This window comes from Petromyzon marinus, chromosome 32, assembly GCF_048934315.1.
Source record: "Petromyzon marinus isolate PM22_M1 ecotype Great Lakes invasive population chromosome 32, UKy_Petmar_22M1.pri1.0, whole genome shotgun sequence".
In the NCBI taxonomy this organism is placed as follows: Eukaryota; Metazoa; Chordata; class Hyperoartia; order Petromyzontiformes; family Petromyzontidae; genus Petromyzon; species Petromyzon marinus.
In genome coordinates, this window is record NC_133698.1 from 8,934,803 (window position 1) to 8,959,126 (window position 24,324).

The window sequence follows — 24,324 nt, forward strand, 5'->3', positions numbered from 1 at the left end:
TCTGGTCCGCCTCAGCAGTCGCCAGCGATTTTTCACGTCACGTGCATCTCTTAGTGATTGTAGGTATTTACCACGTGTTCTAGGAACGAACGGGATTTCAATTTTGTTTTTGCAACGTGTATGTTAACATTTTTAAAATGCGCCGTCAATTTTTAGTGCCCTGTTGCTTTAGCTCCTTCGGAATGCACTCACATACGTACATGATAAGCACTGCAGAATATAAAATTGTTATACATGGCATGTGACTACCCGTGTACCTATGTGAGTGTCCACCATTAAGGCCGTTTCTCCTATTTTAAGTTGTCAAGCAGTACACATTGTATATATCCCTTATAGTTCCTGCTTCATCCACAGTGAGCTTTATCCGTTTTTACTAGCCCCTAAGAATTCTTGGAATATCTACAGCCTTCAGCCATGAAAGCCCATTATATCAACCGATGTTTTCCCTTGCACAGCGTTTCTTACATTTCCAAATGAAATGATGGGTAGTCTTTTTCGGTTACGTGCATTCTCCCGTCACAGCGCGGGGCCATAATTTACCTTGGGAGAGTGTTGTAAAGTGCACCCCATAATCTGTTTGCAGCATTTCCCCTGCATCAAGAACTGTGCCGATCCTCGGCGCCCCCTCATTGTTTATTTATAGTTGACTCCAGAATGAACCCTTTGCCTGTCACTTCTACTAAAAGTGCTCAGGCAGAATGTAGAAAAGTGTGACATTTTGCCTTCCCGGCTTGAAGTGGTTGATCATCCGAGAGGCGGTCGTTTTTTGTGGACTGTTAGGAGTGTTTTTTTCCTCTGGCAGTCAGACGTGGTGCAAAGGAGACACCTCCACCTGTCCCAACAGGTAGTTCTACACATTGTACCTATTCACCTTTTTTCTTATACACGTATATGTGTATTTATAAATATAAAGTTTTAACACGTAGGCTTTCGCGACCAATATCCATAATAGAGGGGTTTTTTTGGGTTAAATCGCGTAAATATAAATGTGTCGTTCAGCCCGCCACCACCTGACATTGTAGGTTCACTCTTCAACACACCAGTGTGCTGAACTAGTAACTAATTGGCATGTTTTGTTTACATGACAACCTCACTAATTGGTGGTGGCAGCTTTAACGACACATTTATATTTATGTGATCTAACCCAAACCACCCCCCACCCCTATTATGGATAAATATATCAACAAAAAACATTGCATCGTCTCTCAGAAGCGTACTCTTTCCAATTGAGAACATGTTACGCGCCATAGCTCATGTAATAAAAGAGGTTGGCCCTCATTATGCCATAGGTGTAAATGTCACAACACGTACGACCGACCCTTAACACCCTCGGCAACCTGAATGGGTTTTTTTTCCGCGCGACTTGTTGGGATATTTTTGTAAAGCGAAGGGGTGACGTTGCACCTCCAGTGGCTCTTATCAGAATTGTTTGCCAAATTAATTAAAGATTGGTGCGCGGGGCATGCCTTGACTTTAATTAAAGGCTGGTTGGACGAGGCCGCCGGCTAATGCACAGGAATAACTCTGTAACCCAGGAGGGATTTGCCAATACCAAGTCAACACGGTTAAGTTATAATCAACGCAGTGCATATAACCTTCAGCCAGGTTTTGTAATTCTGGCGAAATAACTTCGGTTGTAGGGTATTTCAAAACGTGTGGTTGTGACAAAAAATGCGAACCGTGTGCTGCACTACGGTGGAATTTGCAGTGACCTACTTGAACACAAACAGGCATTTGTCGAACATCCCTTTGTGTTACATATATACACGATGCAATTCGGTGCACTTTAACCAGATAAGAGCATGGCCTATATATGCTATCTCTTTTTACAAGTAGATACGTGGAAAATGTGTATTTGCTTGAGAATGTTTATTATTATTCTAATTTTCTGGAGTGTACTAGCAGGCAGGTTTTTGTTTTGTTTCCATGGCAAAAAATCAAGCAGCACTTGGCCATCGTTCGCAAATGATAACCATAATCTTTAACATAACCTCCACTGTACATTGTGGTGCCAGGGGAGTGTTGTGCAGATATTAGCAGGTAGCTGGGGCATCGAGCTACCCGACTTATTTAAACTCCTTGTGTAAAAAGTACTGAAACCTATACGTTGGTTCTGTCTTACGTGCAGTTTGACTTGTGTTAATTACACCTCGTTATTTAGACATTCGTGGAAATATAGTTTGGTGTTTTTGTATGAGTTGGCCTTTTTTGTTCCTTTTGTGAAATTGTTATGCTTCTAAACATCCGTAATACAGGTTTTTTTTGGGTTAAATCGCGTAAATATATAAATGTGTTATTAAACCCACCACCGCCCTTTACTATATATATACACGATTCACTTCTTAACGTCTCGTCTTAGTAGGTGTAAATATACTGCAGTACGAATATAATGAAATGAAATGTGTTTTTGCATTTCTCCCAAGCTGCGGATAATGGTCATGACTGATGATGGATTTCATTTTTACAAAATGTGCAAAAACTTAACAAACGTTTTGACAATCGAGAGTACATCTGCAGGCCAGTTGGATGGTGTAACACATCGTGTGTCAAAGTGAATAATATTACACGCCTAATTGGCCCCGATGAGCTATACATGCAACATCCTTCCGGTTCATTCCTCTCTCTCGAGTTCTTGTTCTTTCGCCATTTGTTTTGTCAGCATTATTGGAAGCCACGTGGGAACAATTTTAATGCAGTGACAAACAATATGGGCCACCTCTCTTGAGCAGACGCGATGCATTAGACACTGGCGTGCATGCGCGGTCCTCAGCGTCATAGAGAGATCAGGGTGCGCAGTGGAGGATGGAGAGTTTTGTTTCTTCGGAATGACGATGAGATCCTGAAGCATCGGCAACCAGTGACTGCTGCTTAAGACGAAAACAAACTCTGCCCCAGATGCATCACTGCCGGGTATTCCATCGACTATATCCAGGTTATCTAATGGCATGTTTTTTAAGTGCGTTCTGAATCAGAGTACAGTGAGGGAAAAAAGTATTTGATCCCCTGCTGATTTTGTACGTTTGTCCACTGACAGAAAAATGATCAGTCTATAATTTTAATGGTAGGTTTATTTGAACAGTGAGAGACAGAATAACAACACAAAAATCCAGAAAAACGCATGTCAAAATGTTATAAATTGATTTGCATTTTAATGAGGGAAATAAGTATTTGACCCCTCTGCAAAACATGACTTAGTACTTGGTGGCAAAACCTTTGTTGGCAATCACAGAGGTCAGACTTTTCTTGTAGTTGGCCACCAGGTTTGCACACATCTCAGGAGGGATTTTGTCCCATTCCTCTTTGCAGATCTTCCCCAAGTCATTAAGGTTTCGAGGCTGACGTTTGGCAACTCGAACCTTCAGCTCCCTCCAGATTTTCTATGGGATTAAGGTCTGGAGACTGGCTAGGCCACTCCAGGACCTTAATGTGCTTCTTCTTGAGCCACTCCTTTGTTGCCTTGGCCGTGTGTTTTGGATCATTGTCATGCTGGAATACCCATCCACGACCCATTTTCAATGCCCTGGCTGAGGGAAGGAGGTTCTTACCCAAAATTTGACGGTACATGGCCCTGTCCATCGTCCCTTTGATGCGATGAAGTTGTCCTGTCCCCTTAGCAGAAAAACACCCCCAAAGCATAATGTTTCCACCTCCATGTTTGACGGTGGGGATGGTGTTCTTGGGGTCATAGGCAGCATTCCTCCTCCTCCAAACACGGCGAGTTGAGTTGATGCCAAAGAGCTCCATTTTGGTCTCATCTGACCACAACACTTTCACCCAGTTATCCTCTGAAATATTCAGATGTTCATTGGCAAACTTCAGACGGGCATGAATATGTGCTTTCTTGAGCAGGGGGACCTTGTGGGCGCTGCAGGATTTCAGTCCTTCACGGCGTAGTGTGTTACCAATTGTTTTCTTGGTGACTATGGTCCCAGCTGCCTTTAGATCATTGACAAAATCCTCCCGTGTAGTTCTGGGCTGATTCCTCACCGTTCTCATGATCATTGCAACTCCACGAGGTGAGATCCTGCATGGAGCCCCAGGCCGAGGGAGATTGACAGTTCTTTTGTGTTTTTTCCATTTGCGAATAATCGCAGCAACTATTGTCACCTTCTCACCAAGCTGCTTGGCAATGGTCTTGTAGCCCATTCCAGCCTTGTGTAGGTCTACAATCTTGTCCCTGACATCTTTGGAGAGCTCTTTGGTATTGGCCATGGCGGAGAGTTTGGAATCTGATTGATTGATTGTTTATGTGGACAGGTGTCTTTTATACAGGTAACAGGCTGAGATTAGGAGCACTCCCTTTAAGAGTATGCTCCTAATCTCAGCTCGTTACCTGTATAAATGACACCTGGGAGCCAGAAATCTTTCTGATTGAGAGGGGGTCAAATACTTATTTCCCTCATTAAAATGCAAATCAATTTATAACATTGTTGACATGCGTTTTTCTGGATTTTCTTGTTGTTATTCTCTCACTGTTCAAATAAACCTACCATTAAAATTATAGACTGATCATTTCTTTGTCAGTGGGCAAACGTACAAAATCAGCAGGGGATCAAATGCTTTTTTCCCTCAATGTATGTATTTGTACGGGAGGAATTTTACGAGCGATAAAGCTCTTATTCACAGATGTCCAGTAGTTTCACAGATATCCAGTAGTTGGGTTGGATTGCGAACCATGCTGCTTCCTAGGTGAATGGGACATGATGGAAACTCAATTTTGGGTAAGCAGGGTTGAACCTGGTTAGTACTTGGATGCGAATTCACCTGGGAATACCAGATTTTATGTAGGTTTTAGCTGTAAGTCGACCAGATGTCAGTATAACGATACATTTGTGAATCTGTTCAGAGCCTTGAGTGTCACTCTTTTGAGGTTGTAGGTTTTTTTTTCTGGCCGCTTTGGTTTTATTCCACACAGGCCAAAGAACTCAAATAATCTGATTGAAATTATTATTGCACTGCCTAATTCAGATGGATAAATTAACCAATAACGACGAATATCTGAAACAGGAACATTTGGGTTGAGTTTGTTAATTGTTCAAGCTGAAGTAGTTTGCGATCCGATAATTTAACCAGCATTTTACATGTTGATCGATGAACGGTAGTCTTTAAGTTTAAAAACCAACACCACCAACATATTGCTTAGGTTTCATTTGAAATGCAATAGCTTACAGTGATAATATTATAACATCACAATGCATTAGCTGCTGCCGTTTGCTTTGTTTACAAATAGTGGAACTCACTTGTGTCAGTGCATATCTTTAATAGCTGGCTGTGCTGGCGCACACATGGATATCCATTGCTTTGGATGCAAGAGATGGTGGATCATGCAGAATTTCTGAACTGCAAAGTGGCCAGGCGATGGATGGTTTTACCACAAGTGTATTCTTGAATCCGTTACTCGCAGCCAATGCATGCTTTTGACGTCACCCACTCAAAGACCCACCCACTGATCCACCCACCAATCCACCCACCGATCTACCCACCCAATGATCCACCCACCCACCGATCCACCCACCCATCCACCCACATACCCACCCACCCATCCACCCACACACCAATCCACCCACACACCAATCCACCGATCCACCCACCCACCCAAGCACCCACCGATCCACCCACCCATATACCCACATACCCACCCACCGATCCACCCACCCACCGATCCACCCACCCATCTACTGATCCACCCACCGCCCCCCCCCCCACCACCAGCGTGCGCGAACAGAGCTCAATGCTGTGGGATGCGGGTGACGTCATCACGCGCATGTGCACGGTGATGACACACCACACGCATGCGCACTTGGCGACACGCCAGGAATCCTGCCAGGCATGCAGGAATCCAACAAGCAAAAACCTTTTTTCAAAATAAAGTATGATATCAGGAATGAGTTTGAAATGTAAACATTTCAGGTTCTGGTTATGAAGAGACAATTTTCAAGTCTTTTTTTTTGGATTTTCACATCTTTTTATGTCCTACGGTAATGTAAACTGTCTTTGTGTTAACAATAGTTACGTCACCTGATGCCATGAGACGCCACTTTTGGCAGGAATTAGTGACATCTTGTCCGTTTTCGGTTCAACCTGACAAACCAACAACAAGAACAACAATATTTGGATCATCTGAAATGTCATGTCTCAACTCAGTTTTCAGATTTATTTACTAATTAATCAAAAAAATCAGGAGCACATCTCAAAAATTTATATGGGTTTTCTCCAATATGCCAACTTCCTCCCACACGCTAAACACTTGGTCATGAGATGTAGTCAAACATCCTGCTGCACAATCCTCCTGATAACGAGTCTTGAGACCCACCAGGAATTTACTGGATGATCAAATTATGTTTAAAAAAATATATGTTATTATTTAATATCCTCCACTCAAAACATCTGTTTGCACGGTTCAGTTCCACTTTATTTAGTTTTTTTTATCTCGGATCCAGTGATGAGGTTTTATCAGTAAGGTGTCAGCGAAGAAATCTTTCACGCACTTACAAAAAAAAATCCATAGGTGTTTGTCAAAATAGTAGATGCGTTTGCTGTCTGTTTCCACAAACAACCATAATTCAAACCGTGTGTTAAGGCTGATGCACGGGGCTTTCGTAAGAGCAGCGTAATGTAATGGCACGCACTTTAACACTTGTGTGGTTTTTATAAGTTTTCTGTTTATATCCAGATGGAAAAAAAATTGTGCCCCCAAACTTTTGCTTCTATTAGGCGATGGCTTCGAAGGGGAGAAAATATACCACCGTCGTTTCCCCCGTCGTTCCCTAGGAGTCCTTCTTGAGGCAGAGGAAATATTGCTACAACTCATAAAATATGCGAGTAATTAGTCTGCGGATGGGAAAGTTGTAACGTTATGCTTGTATATTGTACTTCTATCGCACCGTACGTAGCCAATCCCAGCTAATAGGGTTGTCATGTTCCTAAAATTGTCATTAATCACGAGTGTTCTTTAAACATTGTGAAATAAGATGTTAGGTTTATATCGGTGTCAAACACTTGCATATTTTTGGTCATAATGTTCATGTTTTATTTTAAATACCAATTCACTATTATACCAAGCTCCTTTTTAGCTGCAGAAACTCTTTTTTTATGTTTATTGATGTTTCCTAGCATGGAATTAGAGTGTCCGCCTCTCTTATTGCAATTTTGGAAAAAAATCAATATCAGGCATTTTATATTACATGTTTTCAATAATCCTTGTTTGATTATATGTTGTGAACTTCAAAGGTAACCTTTATTTCCTCCATCCATAATGAAATGCAGCAACATTTTTGTCTAAGTAAATTACTTTAAATTAGTTTAATAGACATCGATTGGCCTCCGTTTTTTGTCTTTGGAAAAATAACTAAATTAATCGGCGCACAAATATATAAACAATACGGCGGTTTTGCGGGACTGCTTTCGTGCGTTGCATGTGTAAAGAATCCGTAATGAGTTGCACAAAGACATCAGGCTAAACATGCGTTTCTCTAAAATCCAGTCTTTAGCCCAGCAGGGGAGCTCTAATAAGGCTGCTTTGTTTTGACTGGTTGGACAATCAGCATGTGACCATTGCTTTGTCTGGGAGGCCCATTGCAAAGGTCTCTGTGGACCATAAAGTTGCCAAATATTTACCTTAATGGCCTGCCCATTTGATTTGAGCCTCCCTCCACCCCCACCTCCCCTTGTTTCTCTTTTAACAGGCCCGGTGGCGGAGGCTTTTTCCGCTGCAACCATCACCTCCACGGGAGAGCGAGGGAGAGAGAGAGAGAGAGAGGAGGGGATGTCGGTAAGGAGGATGGACAACCGCTGTCTTGAGGAAATATGCGGATCGCCATAAAAGCCAGGGGAAAATGTAAGAAGCATAGCAGCACGGCTCCCATCAGCTCCTCAGATCCTAGGCCCGCACGGCTAATTGGAGTTCGGCGGAAATTAGCCGTGTTTGTCACCGCACGTAAACTGCGGGCCACTTTTACGGAATGTAAGAAAAAAATAGAGCGCGTGAATATTGTTTTTTTTGCACGAAAATTGTTTGAGGCTCGCCAAGTATAAAATGTGAGGATTTATGACATCCATTCAAGTCTGAGCGGGCGTTATTGGGAGACACACACCAGTAGAGATTCAATTCAAATTATTTTGATGACTTTCGTTTCATTTGTTTGCCTTTTTTTGTGATACACCGGCTTCCACCTTCCCTCAAAATTGGGTTGCCTGTGATGCACGCACGCGGCGGCTGTGTAAAAAAAAAAAAGCGGGAAGAATAAAAATAAAGAAATAAAACTCTAAAAACGTAAAAATGCCCCCCACAAATGCATTCTCCACAAAACAAATCTTTTGCTCTCAGCGATACCCCCCCCCCCCCACCTTGCTCCTGATCTCCCGTGACACACGATGCAGGGCTGGGCAGGACTGGCTGCCCTCCGGCAAGCAATTATTGTCACGTCCGTATCACTCCATCTCCGCCTGACAACTGTCGCCCGGGCGTCGCCCTGGAAACCAGACGGCCACGACTGATCGATGGCGAGAGAGGTGAGGTAGCATCGCGGCCCCGCAGTGCACACAGCGCTGTCACATTTGTTCGTCTGCCGTGCCATCCACCACAGGCCCCCCCCCACCACCCCCCGGGCCCCCCCCCTCCCTCCCTGTGCCGCCCCCACATCCTCAGCCCCACCACGGAGCGCGTTATCTGCGGAGAGTGATGCCTTTGAAATGATTATATTAATGGAAGGCATTCGCTGCACATTAATTGACGATGTTTTCCTCTCTGAAAGAGAAAAATGTGCCACTTGCATTAGCAAATGTGATTTGAAAGGGACAGTTCTCCCCTAATTATCTTGTAAGTGAATGGGCTGATCACATTAATGTGGAATTTTTTTTGTTCCATAAAGTTACATACGTTGATGTAATTATTGCATTAATGCATTCATAAAACCACACACCCAACAAATCTATAGACAAACTGCCAGAATATTGCATCATCCATTCATCATTTATGTTATAATTACCGCCGGTGGCATCTTGTGTCTCTTCTGACCTTCACACGACTGATATTCCAGTGTGTGCTGAATTTTTTTCGTTTTCTTAAATCAACAGTAAGTTGAAATCACCAGGAAAGGCTTCACTCTGTGAAGGCTGTGAATGCGCAGAGTAATTAATTGTGTACGAGTGCAAACCAACGCAGCAAAGGCTGAAAACCATTCATTCCACTGTGCTGAGCCCCCAGCGTTCAAATAAGCATGAACGCACGTGCGCACAAGACACGCACGTCCGCACAGAGATGTGCATGTATGCATGCAGAGACAAAGATCCCCCATATAGTCTGAATAGACCGTGGGGGCAAGTGCTGTTAGTGAGCACCTATGAAGGCTAGCATGGCACACAAGGGGGGTGGTGACCAGCACCACGCCCGGCCGTCTTTGTCTCCCTAATGGCGATGTTTACACATCGCGCCAGGCTTCTAATTAACGACTGAGTCGACCAGTATGTGCATGCAAGAAAAACAATTATCCCCCCTAATGCCTCAATGGACTTTTGGGGCAAGTGCTGTTAGCGAGCACCTATAAAGGTCGGCACGGCACACGAGGGGGTGGGTGGCCAGCACAGCCGCCCGGCCGCGTGCATACACACGGCTCGCATACGCGCGCACAAAAGATGGTCCAGATGCTGATGGACTAAAGCCTCGTGCTGTTTGCACAAAACATGCAAACATTAGGTGCAGAGAGGGGATGCTATTTCAGGAATGCGGGCGACATTGTGAGGATGGTGGTACGATGCATCCATTTTTCTCGCTGCGATCAAAGGCAGCTGCATTGACCCGCAGGGTCAGAGCATTGGGAAATGCATTTGCAGAGCCCTTTGTAGGGCTGAGAAAAAAAGCTGCCACTACTGCCTTTCTCAAGCCCTTAGCAATATTCCGCTATATAAAATTAAAAACAGGCATTCAGCTCCGCTGGTATTAAACTGTTCCCCGTACTTAAGCAGAGTGGAGTGATATTGATTAATTACAATGAGACTGCATCATCTCGATTTATACCTGCAGCACTTACAGACCCCCTACAATGACTGCAACATGAATTTTAGATAATTGCCCTCGTGGTTAAACCGGGGGGGGGGGGGGGGGGGTAGGGGGGGGTGGGGGACTTCCTGCCGTTTTCAAAAATTCTGCGCGGCGGCTTTCAATCGGCGTTGATTTTGAGACGGTCCTCGCGCTACAGCAGCTCTAAGAGCCTATCGGTTGGATTTCATTTATTTCCCTTAATTGCACGCCTGATGATTCACCGCCGTGCGCGTGAAGGAACGGGCGACGACGCCAGCGCCCGTGCGACGTTGTCAAATCGTTGCGGCTCCCTCCGTGGACTCGCGTGACCTCGATGGCACGGACCGCGCGCAGGCCTAGGTGAGCCGCAATTAGTTTAGAGAATTCCACCAGGAGAGGGGGGTGATGCCTTCTGTATCAGGGCTGATACAAGGGGTCACGTCTTTATGGCAGATATTGCCAGTTAACCAAACAGCGCACTTTGTTTCCTAGAGCCAAGGAAGAGATTGATATATTCTGTGTTTATATATTTAAAAAATATCTTCACGTATTGCAGTGCACGTATATATTTTAAATAATGCGCATAATTTGTCAGATGGAATACATTTTTGCCAAATAATAAAAACGTCTTCTTTTGGTCTTTCGGTAAAGTCACGTAGATAGGTTGAAAGAAAATAACAAAAAACTACGACGTTTCGATCACAACACAAGCGGCCGTCATCAGGAGGAGTAAAAGATGAAAAAGTATTTTCGGTAGCGATAATAGTAATCATGGAAATAATAATGTTTATTTACCTAATATGAATACTAAATTATTTGTGATGGTTCTGGTATTATGGTACAAACGCGTAATCTACTTTAAATGTGATGATTATGTATGGTTAATAACAATAACTACATTTTACATTGTTGCAATTTTACATACTCGCTGTAAACCAAAACAGTGATAAATGACAGCATCGTTGCCCTCGTTATAATTATTAAAAGCGATTGTCAACGTTGTCATCCTAGAAGTAAGGATATCAGAAACACATTTTTCAACATTATTTGACGCGTAAAGGTTTTCCCAAGATATTTCCAGAACAGACAAAAAAATGGTCTCAATATCCACTCCTATTCCTGTTGTTTTGTTACCAAACATAAGCCCTGGCATCGCTGTAACTGCTCCTCCCGAGACTTAATCAGCCAAGGGAAATCAGTCCTAATGTATTACACCAATACTTTCTTTTCTGACTCGTAATAGAGCACGTGGTTATATTGTTTAAAAAAATCTGACAGCCATAAAAAGATGATTAGTACCTTTTTCCCCCCATTTACGTTTCTTCTGCCATTTATTCCAATCTTTTTTTTTGTAAAGACATCTTCAAAATAATACTGTGAATGGCCTTGGTGTGAGATTTGTGTCTTCTTGACTGACTCCTCTTCTGATTTGTAATTTTGAGGTAGTTAAAGTATTAATGGTAGTGTTTCTACCAAATGATTAAAATTAACTCTGGGGAAATTTTGTAATAACTTATAGATGAGTTGGGTTCAAACTATGTATGAGTTAAACAAAAGGTTGTGGACAATATGGTCACGAGACAAATTGTAATCATTTGTGGAGGGGAGACTACCAGACAACAACATAATATTAAAGCCAGGTCAGGATAAAAATCGTAAAATAAAGAGATAAGTGAGTGCAGGTCAAAAAGAGTTTGGACTTTTGGAAATTTGAATTTAATAATGAAATGCACCTTACCAATGTGTAGAACATTTTCAACCGGTGCACATTGGATTTTGTGACAAATGGCTCACAAACATGAACTCTCACAAGGGAAAATTAAAACCAAAATCTGAAAGTGCGTCAACGAATCGTCCAGAGATACATGCTGAGGGTTTACACTGAGTGACAGTGCAAGCAACGTGTGGAACAGAGCACAATACAATTAGACACATTACATTGACAGTAAAGATGAGTCGGCAAGTAGGCTTTGGCAGGACACATCGCTGCAGATGAGACTGGCCTGTGAATGGCAGCCAAAGAAGGGGAAACGTGGCAGAGAGGATGAAATCTGCTCCTGTGCAGGAGCGAGATGGATTGTTGTACGTGTGACTATTATGGTGAACTTCTGTCGCACCGTACGTAGCCAACCGTGCTTATGGGATGTGCGGTTTGCCCGTGAGAGATGGAATTGGCATCGGAAGGCCCTCATTCAGCATTTGATAGATTGGAGATGATGATGAAGACAGGCGGAATATGTTTACAAACCAAGAACACAATTATGTATTGAAAACATATTGAATCACTCATCGACTTCGTTGACATGTTGGCAAACGTCCTATTTTTTTGGGGTCTAATTTTTGGAAACAATTTGCAGCAACGGAGCACATCTCCCTGTGATGTGTTTCAGCTATTGCTTGATAAATATCTTGTGTATTATCGAAAGTACGATTTTTTTTCTCTTAAAGAATTCTAAACAATGAAAACTGACTACTCAATTATAGCTAAAACGATTGAACGTTAAACAACATTTTTTTTATGAAATGCAGTTCTCGCGTAAAATTATATGAATGCAGCCAATCGTACGCAAATTGTTGCTTCTTACCTAATGACGAGAATAAAACGAAACTTACAAAAACACTGCCATAAGTTCATCACCTGGAAATATTCGAGAGGTGGGCTATTGCATGCAATAAAAAAACATGAAGTTAACCAAATAAAAATCGGTAAAAGGAAAACATTTTTTTTTTTTTTTAATATGGGCCTCATAGTACTATGGGAGCCCTGAAACCATGCCTTGAGCTTTTTGCTTTTGTGAAAAGGAAGGGTATTTTTTTTTCTATTCGAAGAAACATTGCTCAGGCTGGCCACAGGGAGATATTGAGGAATGTTAAGAGGAAGGTTTAGGTGAAAATGTACCTCAGGCTTTTTGTTTGTATGCATGCACACACTACAAAATTTTACTATTTTTTTTTATTTTACCAGGTGAGGCCCACTGAGCTATATAGCTCTATTTCAGAAGCGACTGGGCCACAGATGATAGCTCAACAAGGTGGCTTATTTGGAAATGTATAGCAGCCAAATACTATTAAACGCATGTTTCTTAATGTGGAAGGAAACACCGGAGGACCCCGAGCAAATCCACACAACCACGGGGAGCACATGTCCAGGCGTCAGGTGTCTGAATTCAAACCCACGACCTCCTGTGTTACCAGGCGAGGTAGTTAACATCTCACCACTGTGGCACACACACATGTGCCCACTCTCCCGTTTCACCTGCAAAAGAAACGATATACCGTGTTTACGTAAAATTAAGCGGGTCGTTGTAAGTAAGATGTTTGAAATTCATGTCACCGCGATGCATTCGCCACGTCTTTCCTCTTTTGCTGATAAGTGTTTCCTAGAAAGCTATCATCTTGATGATCAGAAAGCCCATCCACAAATAAATACATCTGATACCAAATAAGCGTTGCATGTGGCGTTACGTTATTAAATGCAATCCAAAAAGCTCAATGCTTTCCGTAGTCGGGCAGGGTTGGTCTCGGATAGTTTTAAGATGCTCGACAGCACGCAAATCCCCGTCGCGATGTGCCCACCATTCCAAAGTATGATCTGCCACACCACTTGTCTCCAAACCATTTGCCGAAGAGGAGAGTAAGTGTTTACTCAGCGAGTTATTTGACGACAAACACACCGTGTCCACTGATACTACATCAGCCAACATGCTGACTGGCACGGGTGTTGCTCAACGTCAATGCGACATGGAAAAATCTTGCTGCCACATATTGATTTGTCCGTGTAAACAAATTACTTAACATATTTGAAAGTATTGTGGCCAAAGTCGTGTGACTGGTAAACTTACCAAGTCATCAGCTTATTAAAACTGCACATTGACAAATAAAGAGAATAAGGACATTCATTCAAATCAGGTATGAGTTTTAAAAATACAGCTAATTCTCACGTTGATGAATACCTACCTTTTAATGTGCTTAATGTGTCTCCAACAAGTATGTGTGCATAGTTAAGTGTTGAAAATGTTCTCCGAATGTAATGTTTACACACTGGACTGTAATAGGTTTTAGCCTGATGGGCCCCTATAATTCAAAATCTCTGCCCATCGATCCCCATTTCTCTCGAAGCCCCGCTGTGGCGGCTTAGTCGATAGGATTCATTTGGTAATGAGCGGGAGCTTAGCCAATGAAATTAACTTAAAGGTCTCGATCTCAAAGTGTGGCAAAGATATGCAATGTTGAGAGCAATGGGTTTTTTTTAGGGCATCTCAGCTTTGGCTTGACAAGACCATAAGAGATTGCCTAAGAGGGACTGCCACTTACTGCAGGTGAAGCACTTAAAGTGCCTGTCAGTGTTTTCTTGTTCACAAAGATTAGCCAAGCTGCAAGCTCTTATTTTTTTTGGCGTTTTGGCACGTCACGCTTGTATGCATGCATGCGCGTGACTAGAGGTGCCAAAGGTGTCTGGGAAATGTCCAGGGTTCGGGCGTTTGCTTTGGAACGCTTTGCTCGCTAATTTTCCCCAAGCACCCTTTTTATATGTGGAAAACGATGCATACCTCATTTCGGGTAAAGCAAATTTGGCCGTGACATTGGCACACAATGAACTGCCCTTTGAGAAAAAAAATAAGTGTCTTTAGTGATTTAAAGGCTGCAAGTTGGATGGGTTTGTTAGGCTTAAACATCCTCCACACTAAGCGTCCCAGCCATTCATTGGCTTTTGAAACCAAAGCAAAATATCTAAGACCACTGGTTTTGTTTTACCTGACAGGAATGAAAAGTACTCTGTTGTGTTTTTAAGTCTCTTTTATCTACTTATGAGACGTAGAATGTCAATTATTTTACAACTTAGAATTATGGTATGGTGCTTGAACAGTTTGGTTTGGAGCCTACAACAATATCTTAGATTTTGATTTAAAGCTTTCGTGACTGCAGGGATTCATATTCTTGGTTCTTTCGGTAAAGTCACGTGAGAATTTTATTGTTTTATATTTTTATTATTTTTTTATAATTTTATTGTTTCCCTTCTACGTGGCTTTACCGAAAGAACCAAGAATGTGATTGCTTGTGTTGCAGTCGAAACGTCGTGAGAATTTTATTGTTTTATATTTGTATTATTTTTTTATAATTTTATTGTTTCCCTTCTACGTGACTTTACCGAAAGAACCAAGAATATAATCTTAGATATTTGACTATATTCTTCTGTCCTCTTGCGCCGCGGATAAATAGAAGTCCTACATGAATGTGACCAACTCCCAAAAAGAATGACATCAGGTGAATTTTATTCTGCTTTATATTTATGTTTTTCTTAATCAAAATGACTCAATACTGTATGAACCTTGTCCTCCCTGTGTCACTGTAGTCAACTGTAGTACGTTAGTAATCTACAGATTGGAGAAGTTGCTCTACATTTCCTGTTACATTGTACTTTGCATAAAGGCAACGTTTTATGGCAGGTATGCAAAGTTAATCACCTGTGTAGTCTACACAAGCATACCAATGTGTTTGATGTCTTTACTGGATGGTTATATGAGACACATAGTCAAATACAAAGATCCCCCGTATAGCCTGTAACAGACTGTAGGGGCAAGTGCTATTAGCGAGCACCTATAAAGGCGTGGGTGACCAACACCACGCCTGGCCGCCTTTGTCTCCCTAATGGCGATGTTTACACATCGCACCAAGTACTCATTTGAGGCTAAGTCGACCTAGGGGAGGCCCAGGACCGGTCTGATAATCGAGACCACTGGTGTTGCCCGTGAGCGGGAATCGAACCCAGGTGGCCAGGTTCGTAGTGCAGCGCGCTAACCGCTACACCACCGCTCCACATGACGCAGTGCACTCACACACGTGTGCACGCACTCACCGGAATCAACAACAGACATTCACTGATGCTTTTATGTACAGTACATTTTATTCATCACTTATTAATCTGCACTGATGTTGATGAGTATTTGCTTATATCACAATCGATCTATTTGGCCACGTTTCATCATGTTTTTTTCGGAAATGACGTCATTTGTGCAAATATTATCAAGCATGTTTTTTTTTTGCATGTTCACCACAAGTACGTGTGGTCAATGCAGACTTGGTTCCTTGCAAAAGGTTTCTATCTGGTGTTTGAGTATCTTAACACAACTGTTTTATTGCCCGAAAGGGTCAAAACCTATTTTTTTTCATAAATATAGGTTCGTCGCTGATAGAAATTATAAAACGGGGCGGGTTGCACAAGGAATCGTCGCTCCCTCTGCACGATTCGCCGGTGCCAACCAATACCGTCCACGCCATTCCTACCTGTGAGCTAGCGTACAACACGGGCAGCGTTTTACGCTGCCACTTTAATTAATTGAGTAATTACGAGCGCTGTGTAGGCGAAGCGATTTGAAAAAAAAAAATTCGCTCAAACTACCGCGTTAAGAGTGCCTTGCTCCACAGTGGCATCTGCTGGCTCGATGCAGTGTGGTTGGCAAGGCGCAAGCAGCTGCCACCCCCCCCCACCCGCCACCCCATCGCTTGAGAGTGAGTGCTGCTCAAATGATTGAATTACGCCGTGAATGGCAACCTAATTGCAAATTAATTAATCACTTTGTCCTGGCTGTTTTGTTCATGATTGATTACTCTTTACATGTGTGTGTGCGTGCGCGTGCACGCGCACGCGAAGAGGTGTGTTCGTGGGCGCGCCTCGTTTGTATTTAGGAGAAGGCCCTCGCTGGATTGGATTAACTCAATTAAATCTCACGGATATGAATGCACGGCGGGGTTGTTGTGCTTCTTCAAAATGCATGTGGGCAACAGCCGCCACCCCCGTTGTACCCTGTTTGAATACTCAATTCCTGCTTCAGTGTCGTTAAACAAATTCCTTCCAAAAAAAATATCTTCACCATCAGCTCAAAATGTCATATAAATCTTCACTACAGTATGATTTAGCAGTGGCTGTGGTATAATCCAGCTTTCACGTACAGTATATCATCAGTGCGGAAAATCGAAAAATACCGAAGAGGTTGTGCCAATCAACAAGAACAAAAAATCTTTTAGATTTTTGGGAGCAAATTTTTGGAGACGAAGCCGTCACGAAGCTCCGTGCATTTTGTTCTTATTAAAAAGTGCCGAGGAGGGAAATAAAAAATGTGCATGATACAAAATTTGAGGCGCAAAAATTATGTTAAACAAATTTACGGCTTCTCTGGCGCTCTGTTGACCCTGATCATTACACGAAGTCTGATTTGTTGTTACTGTAGTGAGGGGAGCTGCCAAGAGGCCAGACAGTTAAATCTAATCCCCCTTCTCCCGTACAGACTCCATATTGGTATTAGAAAGGGTAAAACAGCCATTTGTGATGGGCCCATTTCTTTCACTCTTTGTTGTGATGTACAACGACGATGGCCTCCACATTGTGCACGAAACCCGGGGGGGCCATGTGGATTTTTGACTCGTGTTTGAATGTGTTTTGTGTGCTCGCATTTGTGAATCGGGGTTTTTCGGGGGCCGTACACGGTACATCGGTGCGTTCGCCTTGGCGTCAGAATACAAATTCGCCAAGTCGGCAAGGAGAAGCCCACTCGGACTGGGCACCAGCACGACACGATTGCGTCGATGTTCGAAAGACTCGTGTGGTTGCGTTACTGCTCATTGAACTTTTGTCTTGTGCTTAAATTCTTCGGACCAAATGTTGAGGGACTGTACTGTTGTTATTCTCTCCGCATTCGTCAGTATTCTACGGACTCTTATCAGAATGGTCGCACGTTTTTATTTAGAACTCCCAATGCGCGAGATCCATTGAGGTTATGCTGTGCAGATTTTTCAAGGCAGACTTTAGAAAATAGAATCTAAGTAGGGTTTTTTTAAAATTAAGAATGTACTTACATATTTCTGGACAATGTAAAATAGTATAACCATGCATTTTAAAATATAACAGTTGGAAATTAATTTCCCTACGCAATAAAACTCATGCAGGCCGGGGGTGGGTGGCACAGTGATGACACCCGTGCCTCACAGAAGGACTCACTGGGTTCGATTCCTGGGTCGGGCACCTTTCTGTTTGGAGTTTATATCTTCTCCCCCTTTTCTGCATGGTTTTCCTCGCAAGTTCTCTGGTTTTATTCCATAGCTTAAAAAAAACGATGTAACTGCTACCTTCCAAAACATGCCAATTTTTGGAAAAAAAATACATACACAAATTTACTCAATTGCGGTTACACATAGCCACATCGCCACCTAACTGTGAAAAATGTACAGGACCCTCCTTGAAACGACTCTTGAGACTCAAGTGTAAATAAATAGATACTAACATGAAATCGAGTTTGCTCAAAGGAACCAATTAATATTGCCAAGTCACTCGTAAGCACCATGATGGGGCTTATTAAGAGTCAAATGCCAGTGTTACTCCTGCAGGCGAGTAGGCTGGATATTAGGCTTCACAGCCCTGCTGAGAAACAAGGCCGTTTGTAACAACCAACTTACAAGCAAGCAGGGAGCTTATAGCAGTATGTGGGGAATTGATCCTGAAAACTTTGGCCTCACAGATGTAATTGAGGAGGTGGCTGTAATGGGAATAATTCCTTCTGTGCCACACCACCGTCCTAGTGGTGTGAACAAGGGGTCGCTATGTTCTGCGCTGTGAAACCGGCCACGGCTAATATCTGAACTGGTTATGGGCTAATCCCCTGCCCCCTCCATGCCCTCTAACCCTCATCAACCCTCACTGACCCTAGGGTGCATGGCGACTCTAAGGTAGAGTCGACTCAGGGGTGCATGGCGAATCGGGCCGACTGCCCCGGGCCCTGCGCTTTGGGGGGACCTCGCGCTTCGACGTCACGGTGTCAGATGTGATACTTCCGGTTTAGTTTGAAGGCGGCGGGGGGCCCAGAACAGTGGGCCCCGCACTCTCCTGTGGACGGCCCTGCCCATAGCCTTCAGCCTTCTGTAGGGTTCAATGTTAAAGGCTCCCACTGCCCTCAATGATAAAGGCTCCCACTGCCCTCAATGATAAAGGTTCCCACTGTCCTCAATGTTAAAGGCTCCCACTGTCCTCAATGATAAAGGCCACCACTGTCCTTAATGATAAAGGCTTCCATAGCCAGAGCCATCCCTAGGATACATGGTGGATCGGGGCGACCGCCCTGGGCCCCGCATTTTGGAGGGCCCCTCCGCGCTTCGACTTCCCGGTGTCAGACGTAATACTCCCGGTTTAGTTTGCAGGTGGGAGGGGGGGGGGGCACGCGGTGGGATTTGCCCCAGCTCCCTCCAACCCCCTCCCCACCCCCAATGGAAGGCCCTGCTGACCAGTGTGGTGAAGTATGAACCAAAGGAAGCATGCATGGGCAGGGCCATCATCCAGCGGTGGATTGGAAAAGGCTGTGAATTTGTATAAAAGTAGGGCATTTTTAAAGAAAAATAGCCACTGTGTCTTTTCGACCTCATTCCACACAATTGTGGCCATCCAAAGTTGTGATTTTTGCCACCACAAATGTGCTGTCAGTGGAAGGGTTAAAGTGAAACCCAAATCTGCCTTTCTCAGTGAACCATCTGTGTGTGACATAAGGGGGCAGCCTTTCAGAATAGGATGGGGTTAAGTGTGTTTTGCTACGGGCTATGATGGTGGTACGATGGCAGAGGCTTGGTTGGCTTGCCACGACCCAGCAGCTATCGAGTGTGCACTCTTGGATACGATCAGCGATCAGACGCCTGCAGATAAATGTTTTGGACAGGCAGGAGTGTGTGATTCTAAGTGCTGATAGCGCATTCTGGCAATTAATTGGCATTTCTAAACTGTTTACCAGAAAGTATGTTTTCCATAGGATGTTATTTCTGCTCCAAAATAGATTTAAATTTGTTTTAATTCATTTCTCAAACACAATCTAGGTTATTTACCTAAGCGTATGTTCGCTTAAGATTCAGAGGGTAAAGGCACAGCCGTGCAATGTCTTGATCCGGCACCTGCTATTAGCACGGTTGGCTACGTACGGTGCGAAAGAAGTTCAACATACATACATACAAGTCATGGCAGGTGGAAGGGCCTCCAGTAGAGGGAGCTCTATTAAGCCCCTCTTGAGGCTATTTTGGCCTACTCTTCCATGCTGGGTTGATAGAGGCGGGCGGAGGTGGCTTCAATAAACTTGTGACTTGGTTTCAGCTGCCGCTCCAGGGAGATTAAGTCGAAACGGACCAACGCTAGATTGCCAATCATTACACCGCAGTGGCTTTCCTTCAGTGATTTTCGATGACACTATAATAGCATTGTTAAATGATTCTTTCGGTAAAGTCACGTAGAATGAGAATAAAATAATAGAATAAAATAAGACAATAAAATTCTCACGACGTTTCGGCCACAACACAAGTAGCCTTCTTCAGGTGAAAGAACAGAACTGTTGGGACGACAGAGCCAATTGAAGCTCTTGTCGTCCTGACAGTTCTGTTCTTTCACCTGAAGAAGGCTACTTGTCTTTACCGAAAGAACCAAAGAAGATGAATCCTTGCAGTCACGAAAGCTTTAAATCGAAAAGGCTACTTGTGTTGTGGCCGAAACGTCGTGAGAATTTTATTGTCTTATTTTATTATTGTATTCTCATTCTAGGTGACTTTACCGAAAGAACCAAAGAAGATGAATCCTTGCAGTCACGAAAGCTTTAAATCGAAATATAATAGCATTGTTAAATGGTACCGGCATTGCTAAATAGAATTCCCCCTCGGCATACCTGCACGTATACGGAACGGCGCACGCATTTGACTCTTGTTGTCCGTCTTATCACTGAAATGTTTGCGTAAAAATCGGCAGCCAGTTGTTGTTGCTTGTCAATTGCCATGGTGGGGGACATCTTTTGTCTCAATTCAGCTGTGGCCCTCCATCATCGCTGCTAGTCCCGGCTTGCCGGCGCTTGCCTGTGACGTTCTCATCTCCCTCGCTTGTTTCGCAACCCCCCACCAACCTCCAACCATAGCCGCCAACGCCACGCTCATTGTCGTTTCACTTTTGTTTTATGTAGCCATTAAAACAACGCCTAATTGATGGAAGGCGGCCTCCACCTTCGGTAACTCACGGGGCGGATGACAGATTGGTCAATGCTGCTCTCTCTCCTCTCTGCCGGGCCCAGACGCATTCGATATTAATGGTCAGCAGTGACTCTCCCGTGGGCCGCTGCGTGGTCACGCCGGATGGTGGCGGTGGGGGGTGGTGGTTTAGTGGCTCTGGCGATCCCCCCCCCCCGATGCTGCCACGCAATGTCGGGCATCTTGGCACGCGGCCTTTCTGAGAATTTTCCCAGGGTGCTTGACATTTTTGGTTGTTGTTGTTGTTGTTCTTGCTGCTGCTGCTTCTGCTTAAACGATACCTCTCCAACCGTACTGAAAGGCGGAATGTCACGTCTGATTTAGGAGAATGCATAAACAGCCCATCTGCCCGGGAACCCTTCACATCTCAAGCACACCCCGCTCCCTTCTTGTCAGCAACTAAATATAGAATTTTTGTCTGGTGTTTCGTTTTTTTACGTGTGTGCTGTCGTGGCAAGTAATCTTTGCCTACAGATATTTCTTTTACATGTTCAGTTGTACGGACAGTTGGAGCAAGTGCTGTTTGGCGAGTTTCTGTTATGACCACCGTGCCACCACACCACTCGTAATTTCGTTTTCCCCCTTAAGGCACGCACCATACCCGGGTACCCATCTTAGGCTGAGTCTACCCCCGCGATACCCACCACAATAGTTTTTGCTCGGATTGTGCCGTGAGATCCGAATTGTGCGGTATTTGACATTTGCTGCCGTGTTGGCGATCCCCGTTTGGCTCTTGGTGTTATATTAATTTACTACTTGCAGTCATTTTTCAGTGATCTGCCAAACCGCTGACGAAGGAATTACATCACCGTAGTGCTTTTATGCATTCCCATTCATTGGCCCGTCCATCGGCGTGATGGGATGTTTTAACCACCGCATCTTGATCAGCTAAAGCAATGACCATGAAACTTTTAAAATCAACAAAGGCGTAGTGTGAGAAATGGATGTTATCGCGTACAGGTAATGCACTGTTTTGTGAAACAAAACAAACGCCCGAAAAAGCGTAGTGACTTTGAAATGTATTTGAAATTGCAAAGGTATGTCACCTCCAAACATATTATTGTGGGTTGCAGCGATGTCTGCATACGTTGAAAATAACCACAGTGCTTGCAGTCTCCTGACACATGCTGAATGATGATTACAAAGGAAGGATTATTGAAGAAAAACTGCATTGGAACAATGCGCATTTTCAACATCGCAGGCCTGTTGATTAATGTATATATTTTTTCTTCTCTGTTCTAAATGCGTGGCACAAACGCGCGCACAAAGTACATTTTGCGCACAACGTAGTTTTGGCGAAACTCCTCCGAAAAGTCACCGTCGCTGCAGCCTCATGAAACTGTGAAGATGTTTTTTTTTTTCTCCGCCACAATGGTGAATAAACACATTTTTATTACGTCAATTACAACACCTTGGTCTACTGGGCATTGTTTCATTCAGCACTAGTTTGTTATATGCCAGTTCACAGAGACTTGCTTGTTTCCTCAGAGTGATGTTGCGAGGGAGGGGGGCGGGGAGAAACAATTGACTGGTTAGATCGAGTCTGAAACACTTTTACAAAGTGAGGCCTAGCCCTTCAATAATTGTAACTTTTGGTTTATGAATGTAACTGGAATGCACGTTGTGGCTATGGAGAATGACCCGCTACACCGGAAACCAACAACAAATGGCGCACAACACACCACACGTTTCTTATCGCGTGGGCATTGGTGGTGGTGGCGATCGCGACGACAAAGTATCTATTGCTGCCTACTCTTTATTAAAGGTTCTCCCTTCAGTTGGCGGCCTTCCACTGCTGTTTCGGATCTTCGAAATGCGCCTGGATTAACGCACACGCGCGAAGTGGAGGGAACGATGTGTGGAGTTCTGACCCCCAAGGGTCGGGTCCCCCCATTGCCTTTGTTTGGCCTCCAGTAGTGCGAGCTTCGTGCTCACGCGTGCAGAGGTTTGTGATTGGATTTTCCCTAAATGCGGTGTGATGCTACGATGACCATTTGCCTAAAAAAAAAGGGTGAAGCACGTAAAGTAAAAAAAAAGTAAATAATGAACCTGAAACGAGATTCAGGCAGTCCAAAGAAGCTATCGTGTAAAGAGTTTGGCATGCTTACATGGCCACAAAATTCATTACACGGGGAACCAGTGATTATGGTTTTCCCATTAATTTTATTTTTGTGTTACACATCAGAAGGGAGACTCAAAAATTGTGGTTACATCAGTCAAGGTCAAAGTCGGAATTTAATCTTGGGAACGTTAAAAGGAAGCGTGGTGGTCTTGGCTCACGCAAGGCAGGGAGGGATTGGACCCTTCTCCACAAGCGAGAACCTTTCGATTTTGTTTGTGATCTCACAAACATAATCATTTATGATTAGCGTGAAACGTTACTATTAACATATATTCTAAGTTAATTACTGTCATGCAGCATACCTGTATACGATTCTGCTTTTGTGAAGCATGTGTTCGCTGATGTCCAAAGCAAATTAAACCTGAAAATTAATATCTTGGTTTACGTGATGGCACACTGTGAGGTGTTATGCCCATGTCATACAGCGCGTATGTCATTTACCAGCAGATACAACAGCATAAATATTAAATTTTGTCATCGTCAGGAATTTAACTTGTGTGAACTCATCAAGGTTAAATATTTGTGTTGGGTTTTTTTGTAACATTCACTGAAATATATTTTGTTCATTCATTAAAATCACTTTGTTATATGGGCTTGCAAGCTGAGAGCATATCGTTTGTAAAAGCCGCCAAGTGTCGCACAATATAAAATTGTCACCTCTTATGAGGAGGGCTGTGGGATCTTTAAATGCCCACAAGAAGGTGAATGGGATAGCACACTTAAAATTCCCACAAAGGACTCTACATTATCAATAATGTACCTGCAAACACATCCTCGGGGAGTGAGATTGGCACCAGAACTGCTCACATTCAGCCTCCAAGGAGAGCACATGCACAAGCCGCCTTTCAACCCCACCATCTGCAAGCTTGTCTGTCCTGAAGATGTGTTTGGGAGCGTTGAGCGACCTATCTTCGCACTCAGATCTTTGTCTTGGGATCGCCGCTCGCTCATTGCCACCGCCGCAGCGTTGCCAGAAATCTGGCTCGTGTTCTGTGCCTCAACTGAGCAAAACAAGCACGTGCACGATTTACTTCATTCAGTGTTGTGTGCGTTGATGAGAGTTCTCGCCCAACGACCACACGATCGCGAAAACGTGTTTGTGCACAATTCTACTGCGGGTGTGCAAACGCCTCGTGTGTACGGTATT

The 24,324-nt window shown here is 43.7% G+C and overlaps 1 protein-coding gene across 38 annotated transcripts in view; it reads left to right on the plus strand.

Annotated features, from left to right (window-relative positions):
* Window positions 1-24,324, plus strand: part of LOC142929607 (uncharacterized) — a 391,053-nt gene that overhangs the window by 115,946 nt on the left and 250,783 nt on the right. For 31 of the 38 annotated variants that reach the window (XR_012945767.1, XR_012945769.1, XR_012945764.1 and 28 more), the window contains 2 exons: window positions 7,686-7,837; window positions 8,380-8,511. The gene's annotated coding sequence lies outside the window, so the exon portion shown is untranslated. The remainder of the gene's footprint in view (window positions 1-7,685; window positions 7,838-8,379; window positions 8,512-24,324) is intronic. The other 7 variants (XR_012945756.1, XR_012945754.1, XR_012945755.1 and 4 more) reach the window with 1 other exon arrangement.